Here is a 13,112-nt window from a genome sequence, read left to right on the forward strand (position 1 = left end):
ATGTACTCGTTACATCATAAGAAGAATGGCATCTACGCTAATATTTGTCTGTTTCTATTCTGTTTCTCAGTCCGTGTCCGGATCAGATGGTGGATCAGCGCTGGGAGATGATGTATGTGGCCCTTTTCGTCGGCGGAGGCCGGACACCTGGATGAGCCCCAGGGGCATATCCCCAGTCACCGTAGCCACCCGATCCGGTCCGTATCCAGCCCAGATGGTCACTGCAGTCACCAGATCCAGTCCGTATCCAGATCAGATGGTGGATCAGCACCCAGAGACCATTTTTTCTCCATTCTGTCACCGATGGAGTTTTGGTTCCTTGCCGCTGTCGCCTCTGGCTTGCTTAGTTGGGGACACTTCATTTCCAGCGATATCGTCAACCTGATTGCAAAGACACTATTTAAACTGAACTGAGCTGGATGATGACATCACTGAATTCAATAATGAAATGCCTTTAACTGAAATTTTACATTATTGACACACTATTTTCCTTTTTTGATATTGTGCAGTTGCTTTGACACAATTTACATTGTTAAAAGCGCTATATAAATAAAGGTGACTTGACTTGACTTGACATTTGTCTGTTTTGTGTGGCATTCTCTGAGAAGCAAGTAAAACAGGTATACTTAATTTCTCTTTTTTGTATTAGTTTTTTTTTTTTTTTCTCTTTTCTATAGAATTGATTGTACACTGCATATATTAAATGAGGATATTTGTCACATTATAAGATTTATGCTTCTTCTTATTAAATTAAGAATATGTACTAAAAGTGAAAAGCCTTCACAGTCTTCCATCACTTATTTTTTAACCGTTATATTTTTCACAACAGGTAATACTTTATTTTGATATGTGATGCCGGTATTGTTGAAATAACTGTTTTTCTTTATTGTAGACACCTACCATGGCAGGATAGAAGGTGGGAACATTTCAAACACAGACATTTCACTTTTTTTGTTATATACAGTTTATAAACATTTTGATGAAGTTAGTCCATTTGATATCTAATAAAAATAAATTAAGTTTTTTTTAATCTTTTTTTTTTTTTTTTACATTTTTTAATTTAGCAGACGATTTAACCAAATCGACTATTGAATATTTAAAAACTACGGTGACCGAGTAGTGCACAACACGAAATCTCCACAGCACAACGAAATTGCCACAACACAACGCATAGTAGTAATTTCATTGTGTTGTGCTAATTTTGTTGTGTTGCAGCTTGTTTCCATTGTGTTGTGCTAATTTCATTGTGTTGCAGCTTGTTTCCATTGTGTTGTGCTAATTTCATTGTGTCGCACCTTGTTTCCGTTGTGTTGTGCTGCTACTTGTTTCCATTGTGTTGTGCTAATTTCGTTGTGTTGCGGCTTCTTTCCATTGTGTTGTGCTAAATTCGTTGTGTCGCGGCTTCTTTCCATTGTGTTGTGCTAATTTCGTTGTGTCGCACCTTGTTTCCATTGTATTGTGTTGCGACTTGTTTCCATTATGTTGTGCTGCGACTTGTTTCCATTGTGTTGTGCTAATTTCATTGTGTAGCAGCTCGTTTCCATTGTTTTGTGCTAATTTCATTGTGTCACGGCTTGTTTTTGTTGTGTGGTGCTAATTTCATTGTGTCACAACTTGTTTCCGTTGTGTGGTGCTAATTTCGTTGTTTTGCGGCTTGGTTCCATTGTGTTGTGCTGCGAATTGTTTCCATTGTGTTGTGCTAATTTCGTTGTGTTGCAGTTTGTTTTTGTTGTGTTGTGCTAATTTCGTTGTGTCACGGCTTGTTTCCATTGTGTCATGTTAATTTTGTTGTGTCGCGGCCTCGTTTCCGTTGTGTTGTGCTAATTTCGTTGTGTCACGGCTTGTTTCCATTGTGTCATGTTAATTTTGTTGTGTCGCGGCCTCGTTTCTGTTGTGTTATGCTAATTTTGTTGTTGCAGCTTGTTTCCATTGTGTGGAGTTGCTGCCTCGTTTCTGTTGTGTTGTGCTAATTTCATTGTGTCGTGGCTTGTTTTTGTTGTGTTGTGCTAATTTTGTTGTGTCATGGCTTGTTTCCATTGTTTTGTGCTAATTTCGTTGTGTTACGCCTTGTTTCTGTTGTGTTGTGAAGATTTTGTTGTGTTACGCCTTGTTTCTGTTGTGTTGTGAAGATTTTGTTGTGTTGTACACTACTGGGCCACCGTAAAATACTGTTTAATAGTTTAAAAAGACTTTGATAGCACAACTGTTTCAATATTGATAATAATAAAGATTGTTTCTTGAGCACCACATCAGCATGGTAGAATCATTTCTGAAGGATCATGTGACACTGAAGGCTGGAACATTTCAAAATATTACTGTTTTTACTCTATTTTTGATCAAATGAATGCAGCCTTAATGACCAAAAGAGACATTTAAAAACATTAAAAAATCTTATCCATCTCTACAAAGACCTAAGGTTCATTATGATGCATTACATGATGCATCATGAGCAAAAATCTAATTTCTGTTTATACCTTTTTCTGTTCAGTGCAGAGTAACAGACACTTGATACAACAAAGAATGGACAAAGGTGCCATATAATTCAGTCTGCTGAACTACAGAGTGGTAGACTGTGGTGCAATAAGGCAGAAGAATTACAGAGGCAAAGCATGATGTGTAATACTGTAGCTTATATCTCATCAGGTACAAGTCTGCTGGATGGTGGCGGTGATGTCTGCATCAATGGAGGACAACTCAATAACAACTCCATTGATATCTACACCTACTGCTGCACCAGAGACGACGAGACAGAGATGTCAGGACCTTAGCATGGGAATTTGCTTGGTATACACAGGTACTTGAGTCAGCTTCATTCTTCACTTTGATTTGACACCAATACATCATCCATTCAATGATATTAAGTATTTTCCATTAGTTTTAATAGTGTACTGTTATGTTTCGGCATGTTGTTTCTTAAGCTGGACAGCCCACCTTCTTCAAAGAGCCCTGCCTTGCCATCATGGCGGTCACTCTGATTGGCACCAACGACAGCAACTCTCCACTGGTGAGGTTACCATGGCAACAAGGGGGTCCCTTGGGGCAAAAGCAGTACTGAAACGAAAAATGAGTCATCTGTTGATTAGGTTAGGAAGTGCATTTCAACCTTTTGACAGTTCTTTCCCTGCTTTCATTTGTAAGCAAATCGACAGCGGAAGTAAAAGAGCTTTAGATTGCGTTTACCATTGATCAGTGAGTTGATGGACCATTTTTAGTTCCTTGGTCTTGACAGTCAGCTATATTTAACACATTCTGTGAGCTTGTTAATTAACACACAGTCGTGTATCTTCCCTACTGTGCAGCCTGTATGTGAACAGCTACAGTTAACTGTGCATGTTTGTGTGTGGAGTGTGTATTCATCTAAAGGAGGACTCACCTCTGATTTAGCTCCTGTTTGACTCCAGTTAGAGCGCAGAGAGTGTGTGATATTTACAGAAGCGTTCGGGTTGACCTAGGTGATGCCGGGTCGGTGGTGTGTGTGTGTGCAGGTGTTAATTGGGGATGAAGTGGCAGTGTGAGAGGAAAAGGGAGGTGTTGATGTGTGGACGTGTGCGGTGGTGAAAGTGAGCCACAGGTGACATGATGCTTCTGTGACTGGAGATGCACATCCAGTGCAATCTGCGATCTCGCCACAATTACTGTTTTCTATTCTGTTATCTCTCTTTCTCTCAGTCTTTCTCGCTGTCTTTCACACCTATTCAGGCTTTCAAAGTGCTAAAGTGGGTGTTTGTGTTGTTCAGGTGACTCTATTCACAGTGTTGTGCCCATAACAGCCAGTGTCCTGGCACTACTTCTGGAGGTCAAATAGATACATAGCCATTGACATGTCTATTTGTTTTTTGGGTGACCTGATCACTCAGAGCTAAATATTTGTGGAAACTGGGTGTGATTACGCATTGAAATGCATTATGATCTGATCTAATAGACACAGATCTGAAAATTTCTCCAAAAATGACAATTCTGTCATTTACTGGCATGTACATTGGGTACGGAAAGTATTCAGACCCATTTAAATTTTTCACTCTTTGTTATATTGCAGCCATTTGCTAAAATCATTTAAGTTCATTTTTTTTCCAGCACCCCATATTGACAGAAAAACACAGAATTGTTGACATTTTTGCAGATTTATTAAAAAAGAAAAACTGAAATATCACATGGTCCTAAGTATTCAGACCCTTTGCTGTGACACTCATATTTTTAACTCAGGTGCTGTCCATTTCTTCTGATCATCCTTGAGATGGTTCTACACCTTCATTTGAGTCCAGCTGTGTTTGATTATACTGACTGGACTTGATTAGGAAAGCCACACACCTGTATATATATAAGACCTTACAGCTCACAGTGCATGTCAGAGAAAATGAGAATCATGAGGTCAAAGGAACTGCCTGAAGAGCTCAGAGACAGAACTGTGGCAAGGCACAGATCTGGCCAAGGTTACAAAAAAAATTCTGCTGCACTTAAGGTTCCTAAGAGCACAGTGGCCTCCATAATCCTTAAATCGATGACGTTTGGGACGACCAGAACCCTTCTTAGAGCTGGCCGTCCGGCCAAACTGAGCTGTCGGGGGAGAAGAGCCTTGGTGAGAGAGGTAAAGAAGAACCCAAAGATCACTGTGGCTGAGCTCCAGAGATGCAGTCGGAAGATGGGAGAAAGACCATCACTGCAGCCCTCCACCAGTCGGGGCTTTATGACAGAGTGGCCCGACGGAAGCGTCTCCTCAGTGCAAGACACAAAAAAACACCTGAAGGACTCCAAGATGGTGAGAAATAAGATTCTCTGGTCTGATGAGACCAAGATAGAACTTTTTGGCCTTAATTCTAAGCGGTATGTGTGGAGAAAACAAGGCACTGCTCATCACCTGTCCAATACAGTCCCAACAGTGAAGCATGGTGGTGGCAGCATCATGCTGTGGAGGTGTTTTTCAGCTGCAGGGACAGGACGACTGGTTGCAATCGAAGGAAAGATGAATGCGGCCAAGTACAGGGATATCCTGGATGAAAACCTTCTCCAGAGTGCTCAGGACCTCAGACTGGGCCGAAGGTTTACCTTCCAACAAGACAATGACCCTAAGCACACAGCTAAAATAACGAAAGAGTGGCTTCACAACAACTCCGTGACTGTTCTTGAATGGCCCAGCCAGAGCCCTGACTTAAACCCAATTGAGCATCTCTGGAGAGACCTAAAAATGGCTGTCCACCAACGTTTACCATCCAACCTGACAGAACTGGAGAGGATCTGCAAGGAGGAATGGCAGAGGATCCCCAAATCCAGGTGTGAAAAGCTTGTTGCATCTTCCCCAAAAAGACTCATGGCTGTATTAGATCAAAAGAGTGCTTCTACTAAATACTGAGCAAAGGGTCTGAATACTTAGGACCATGTGATATTTCAGTTTTTCTTTTTTAATAAATTTGCAAAAATGTCAATAATTCTGTATTTTTCTGTCAATATGGGGTGCTGTGTGTACATTAATGAGGGAAAAAAATTAACTTAAATGATTTTAGCAAATGGCTGCAATATAACAGTGTGAAAAATTTAAGGGGGTCTGAATACTTTCCGTACCCACTGTATGTATGTGCAGTGCAGGACATATTAAACTGATCAAAGGTGACACTAAAGATATTTATAATGTTACAAAAGATTTCTATTTTAAATAAATCCTGTACTTTTGAACTCTTTATTCATCAAAGAATTCTAAAATACTTATATTATGGTTTCCACAAAAAGTAGTACAACTGTAATAACTAAAATAAATGTTTTTTGAGCTCCAAATCCGCATATTAGAATGATTTCTGAAGGATTATGTGGCATTGAATACTAGAGTATGGTGAGTACATTTTAAAATATATTAAAATAGAAAAGTTATTTTAAATGTAAATAATATTTCACAATTATACAACATTTGTTTTACTGTATTTTTTGATCACATAAATGTACATTAAAAAAAAAAAATTCTGACCCTAAAGTATATTTTTTCCATACAGTGAAAACCAATGGGATCCAATGTTGTCTGAACCCCAGTGGCTTTCAAAATATCTTCTTTTGTGTTCCACAGAAGGGAAAATGTCATAAAGTCATAAAAAGAAAATAAGCAAATTATATGATGTTTCGTTCATTTGTAAATTTAATTCATTTAATTGTTAAAAACTGTAGATAAACAATGCTTTAGATACTATTAGGTTTTCTCAGAGAATTGCTTGATGGAAATATATTTTCTCTGTGTGTGCTATTGTTTATAGCACATCCATAAGCGACCAAAGATTTCTCTAAATTACTCTAAACATTGTGACCCCTTAAACCCTGAGTAGACCTGCTCTACTTCTGAGAGCTGAAACACTGACAGTGCAACAGTACAGTGCAACAGCTGTTCCTGTCTCGTTTTCTGCAGAAAACAAAAAGCTTTGCATGGTCGCTCAAGTGATTTTTTATTTTTTTTTATTGACAGCTGTGGACACGAGTGCACAGTTAGTTTGGCCTCTCCAGCAGTCGGCTGAGAGATCCTCTCCACTTATGAGAGGGAATTAGAATTGGAAATAATCTGATTCGCCCTCACAGTTTCACTCATTTGCATGCTAGAGGCGACACCTGTGGAACATGCTAATGAACGAATGAAATTAGAATAATATTTAGTATACTTGCCTTTCCATAGGCTTGCGTGGGCAATGTGATAAGACATTGTGTTATGTCGCTGTCCCTCTTGTATGATCGCACGATCATTGTGTGCATCACACACTGTAATGTGCATATCCAGTGCCTTCTTCTAGCAGTGCTTTTTTAGCCTTTGTGAATTATGCAGAATATGATCCTCTATTTATTTTAATTGTTTATCTGTTTAATCAGTTCTGCTTTAGTTCATGTGAGTATGTGAGTAAATCAAGCTTGCTGCTAAGTATTTCTGTCTCTGCACTACTGGATTTCCCATGCATGTGTCCAAGCGGAGTTCCTCTTCTTCTGTGATGTTGATGGCTTTGGGCCGAACTTGTCTGCATGAGGTTCTGTTATTTGGACAGAAATCAGAGATTTTCTCTTTCTCCCACTCTTTTTCTCTTTCTCATTCTCCACACTGTCACAGCACTGTTGATCACAGCCTTACATGCATTCACCTGTTCCCATCCCTATTCCACCTCCATCTCATTCTGATCTCTCTGTTGTGGACTTGCTCTTTACAGATAACAATTTTCAGTTCACCATAGTTTTTCAGAAATGGGTTCCTTACTATTATTTAATATTGTTAAAGTCCCTAATATTATATATACAGTATATTTCTGTCATGACAACTCTTGGAGGGATTGACATGGTAATGCACACGACAATGTTAATGTGGTTGGTTTTGGCGGAATAGATCTGCTATGCTGCGGCAGAGCAAGTACAGAGACTTGCTACTTTCAATACATCCACAACATGCTGCTGTGAGCATGTAAGAAATACTGATATACTGACTATATAACATATATGAAATAACCCCCATATCATACATGAATCACCCTGTAGCAGATCTATACAGGTGGAGGTGGAGGATTTTTGAAGCGCGCTGCAACTGCTACAGCAAGCACTAGCCAAGTATTTGAATGTTGAGCAAAAAACCCCCCAAAAAAAAAAAAAAAAACCAATCAGCTGCTCCATGTGATGAGGTCATTATATTTATATATATAATTGGTGTGGTGTCATAACTAGTGAGGCTGATATACAAAAAGATATTGGTTTGAAGATTGAGTTTTATTAAAGCATTTTTCTGCCACTCTGTATACTATATGAATCTGGATGTGTGAACATGAATACTTCGGTATGTTAGAGGGAGTGATATTTCAACAAGGCAAGTCTGTACCAACCTGTTTGTGCTTGTCTGGTCATTGTCATGGGTTTACTCTTTCGAAGATACCCACAGTGTATGGAAATACAAGTGTATCGTCTTTTATCAGCTCATTGTCTTTCATTCTCTTGCTTTTTTCTCTTTCTCTGTAGTGATGTTCTTTTTCTCTCTCTCCTCCCTCTCTCTTAGTCTTTTCTCTGGGATGTAATCATTCTGTCAGCGGAGCCTTAGAGAGTAAGGCCACTCTTTAGGGATTTGACTAATCATGCTAGAATCTCATTGTAGATGCTACGCACGTGCCACGCTCCGCCTCCCTAATCGCTTTTAACACTACATCCAGCTCAGCCAATCCCTCAGACACACACAAATACGAGACCTGCTTGTGATTTTATGTGTGAGTGTTTGTGGATACATGTCTTGTCAGAATCCTCTGCTTCTCATTCTCAATGATATCTGAAGTCTTTTCTTTTATGTATTCACAATTTGCCTCTTTTTTGGATTTCTGAGAAGGTGGTATTGGTAATTTTTTTAAATGGAAAAAGGTTAAGTGCGTTCTTCAGCCACTGTTGTTCCTCCTGCATAAGTGTCGCCTCCACACTCACAAAAAAAGTCAATAGTGCTTGAGACATGGCACCATCATCATTTTATCATAGTTTTTGCTAAATTACTGATATTTCTCACTCATTCTTTTTGCAATAGCTCTCATTGTTGTGCCATCTCACAGAATAACCCATAGGTGTCTGTTCTGTTTGAGGTGATTTAGATGTGCTATCAACACAAGCTTCGCTAATGACTTTATCAATTAGCCCAGTCCAATAGCTACATGGCCCTGATTTCCTTTAAACATTCACCATCCGTGGCACGCTGATTTGTGTAGTTAATGAGAGCATGTTTGAGAGAGACAGAGGGAGAGAGAGAAAGTGTGTGTGTGTGTATGTAAGTCAGTCTGCCCATGTAAATACTGTGTCCAATGAAGATGGATATAGTATCCTGTCAGATCAAGATGATGGTCATGCAAATTTATGGACATGAAACAAGGCTCTAATTATTCAATCTGTTCCCTAATAATTATAAAAAAAGAAGTCACTCTTTCTGTTACTCCTATTATTAAAGGTGAAGTGTGTCATTTTTGCGATGTTAAACTGCTTTCTTCTATCCCAGCTTAATATGCAGAGGCATCAATAAGGAAGAAAATGCTGTCTCTCTGGTGCTTTACAGTATAAATTCAAAAATATATTAGCAACACAACTGCTCAACATAATAATAGGAAACGTTTCTTTAGCAGCAAATCAGCATATTAGAATCATTTCTGAAGGATCACTCCTACTGATGTAGGAGTAATGTAAATTAAGTATATTAAGGTTAAATTCAGAAAAAGTTAAATAAATTTAAAATATACACATTTTTAAATAATATTTCACTTCGGTATCTATTTCATTTTATACATATTTAAAAAATATATTCATGCATATTTCCTGGTGGTTTAAAGACCTAGGTCTAGGTTCACACCTAGTACACATGTTCCATGTGTCCTCATCTCTCTCTTTCCTTTTCTCTTGCTGTGTCTGTAAAGAAAAGCTGAACATATTAGAGTTGTATCTAGTCAGATGAGATTCTCATTCTCAGATGAGAAAGTTCCTTTCTTCTCTTGTTCTGGTTCCCTCAACCCCTTTTTACACCAAAAGTAGTGTTAATATTGCATTGTTCGTGTGCAGGAATAGCAGTGACCTGAAATATTTGACAAAGTGTTAAGATTGAAGAAGGCTGCTAATTTAAATGGTGAAATAGGCAAGTGTGATTTCTATTTCTTTAAATGTACTATAATATAATGGAGTGCAATACCCCCCACTCACCATCACCATCCCACACCAACCCCACCTTCTCTGGTTGTAGCGCAACCCTGCTTCAATAAATTAGTTCTCTGCATGCTCGCAGGGCCCAGAGCTGCTCATTTTACACGTGCGCTCGCACACACTCACTCAAGCCTCATTGATCTGCCCACAGTTCAACTTAATTGGAAACACAGTAACACCATCTACAGACATGTATGCACGCACAAGGAGGAGGTGGGGGGGATTGGAGGGGGAAAAGAGAGGGAGAGACGGCTGCGCTCATCCGACATACTGTACTGGAGATAGTCATTAACACTTTCATGTCATAAAAGACACTCAGACACACAGAGGAAACCTTGAGGTTCAAACTAGAGCTGACTAGGAGAAACGGCCACACAGCAGAGCCATAAGAGCCTCAGGATATTGATCTGTCCAGCGAGCTGACTGTCATGCAGCTAATAGATTCCATCAGCCATCTCTGAGAGCTGAAGTCAATGAGAGGTGATCCTATTAACCGAGGATTTGTAAACAGTTGATTTGGAAAAAGCGAAGAAGAGGTTTTCTGATGCTCGGTCAGGCCGGATCAGGGTCAGATCAGGGCTGGCTACCTGTCATGTTAGCGTAAGATAACCGGTTAGAATCTCTTTAGGGCCTGGTTTTCACTTAGTGTTAAAGAGATAGTTCACCCAAAAATTCGGTCATACCGTGTTTACTCACTCTCATGTTGTTCCAAACCTGGAAGACTTTCTTCTGCGGAGAAGAAGATGCTTGAAGAATGTTGCTAAGCAATGGACAAACATCCTGATACATTTCTCAAAACATGTTCTTTAATGTTCATTGAAGAAAGTCATATATGTTTCGAACAACATCAGGGTGAGTAAATGAGGATATCATTTTCATTTTAGGGTGAACTATTCCTTTAAGATGATCATAAGTGGACAGCTGACATCTGTCTGCATGATTGTTGAGGTAGAGTCTCTGATTCCATGACAAATAAATGAGCAGTATTAAAGTTCTGAGCTACTTTGTTGAAATAAATGAAAAATATAAAAACTAAAAACTAAAAGCAGTCATTTCAAATACTACTAGTGATTTCTAGCATTATTACATTGTAATAGAGATAATGAAAAATGCGGTTACCCTTTACGGTAACACTTTATTTTAAGGTGTCATAATACAGAATAATTACTTAATTAAGTACTTAGTAGTAGCCGTTGTACTTACATGAAACAAAATGTACTTACCACGTAACTAAGTTATGGAACAGCCTGTAATTACAGTTTGTAATTATGTACATGTAATAGGCAGCTACTGTTACACATATGTAACGGACAGAGTCTGTTACACAGCTACTTGTACACTTGAGTACAATCTTGATACACTTTATTTTAAGTAGCTTATGTTTGTGTAATATTATGTAATTGCAATGTAATTAGAAATGTATTACATGTATTTTAGGTGTGTACTGGTAGGTTAAATCAAACTAAGGTGCAGCTGGATACGGTGTACAGTATAGATACACATGAAGTACACTTAAGTACAATCTTGATACACTTTATTTTAAGTAGCTTATGTCTGTGCACTTACATTTTATAATTACGTTGTATAAAGTCTGGAACACATATGTAACAATCTTTTGGTCACATAAGTAGCTGTGTAACAGACTCGGTTTGTTACATATGTAAATTAGCTACCTATTACATCTACATAATTACAAACTGGAAGCACAGGCTGTTCCATGATGTAGTTACATGGTAAGTACAACGGCTACTAAGTACTTAACTAGGTAATTACTCTGTATTATGGACACCTTAAAATAAAGTGTTACCCACTTTATTTTAAGGTGTACTTGTTACAGTATAAATATACATTTAAGTACTGAGTAATATTAATTAACTACTTGTACTTACTATATGGTTAGAGTTAGGATTAGGGTTTGGTTTAGGGTTACGTGCATGTAATTATGCATAATTTATTGTTATTATAATAGTACATGTAACAAGGACACCTTAAGTGTTAGAAAATTGGTTAATCGTTTTGATATTGGCTAAAGATTACATGTTTGTTTCTTTGTTATTGATTATGTTTTGTAGTGCACACAATTTTGTTATATACAAAGTAACATACATGCATATTTATGCATATAATACATTTTATACAGACTATATACAATTCCCAAATGTTTTTAAAGATTAATTTTAAAAATAAATGTTGATGATCAAGGAAAATATCAGAAACAAGCGTGCACAATTATATATACAATGGGCGTTATCGCTAAATAAAGACATTTCTATTATTCGTCATAACCAATATGATATCAGTACATTGTGCATTGCTAGTTATTTAATTTGAATGGTTATTTAAAACCTTAATTAACCAGCAAAGTCTAAACCTTTGTTCAGTTTAGTGTTTGATTGATGAGTGAGCACATGAGCATTTACACTATGAATGCATTGTGGCCACATGTTTTTGACCACCATAAAATGTATTTAAAAGTGGTAAAACTTTAAACATTTTGTACAGTTTTCACTAATATTTAGCGTTGTCTACTTGTGATCAGGTACCAGGTGTAAATGGGGTCTAGAAGTTCTTCCGTTTCTTGTTTTCCATTTGGAAGAAAAAGACTGCAAAAGAACAGTAGCATAGCTGGCAACAGTGTATTTTCAAGAGAAAAATTATTTTTGAAAATAAATAGATCTGTGTCGCGCTTCTGCTAGGAGACAGCCTAACTCACGCCAGGGTTCAATAATTAATTCCTGTGTTGAGCGTTTCAGAGACGTGCTGATTGGGCTGATTTTCTCTTCTTCTTTTTTCTCCTCTGTTATGATACAAAGGAGGCCGTTTGAAGTAATTTGTCCCAGAGAGAGTGGCTTGGAATACCATACAAGCTTTGATTTAGCAAAGCAAATTTAATTTAGTTTGCTTTATGCAAACCAGCCAGGACCGAAGGGGCTTTCTCTGATTTCGCTTTGGGGTGGGGGAGGTATCCGGTTCTAATGGGAGCGTGAGAGGAGCATGTTCACGAACGGATTCGGTATCTAATATAGCACGCGGTTCAAAAGTACAGCACCCATCCCCCGCTTCCACGCCTTGAAATAATTGTCTGTGTTGTCTTATTTTTGTACGTTTCATCCTAATAACGAATGCAATTCCAGCTTCTTTTGTTTTGCTTTTGGAGAACTGCCTGATTTGAATGTTTTCTAATATGCTTAGCTAATCTTACGGTTGTGTGTCTAGCTGTGGTTATGGATCTATTGGGCACGGTTCACAAACCTTTACGACTGCTTTCTACATGCTATTGTGTTCTAGCCCATATAGCAGGGCTTTCTCTTCAGGGTCAAACCGTCTACTGTTTGCGAATTGTCTTGTTCAGCACTGTACAAGCAGCCACTCAGGTTGGATTCTCGATAACAGCCCTTAATAACGGCGGTTTTATAATGAAACGGACAAAAACCATCCCCAAGGTCACAACCTTA

Source organism: Barbus barbus, assembly GCF_936440315.1.
Source record: "Barbus barbus genome assembly, chromosome: 12".
NCBI lineage: Eukaryota > Metazoa > Chordata > Actinopteri > Cypriniformes > Cyprinidae > Barbus > Barbus barbus.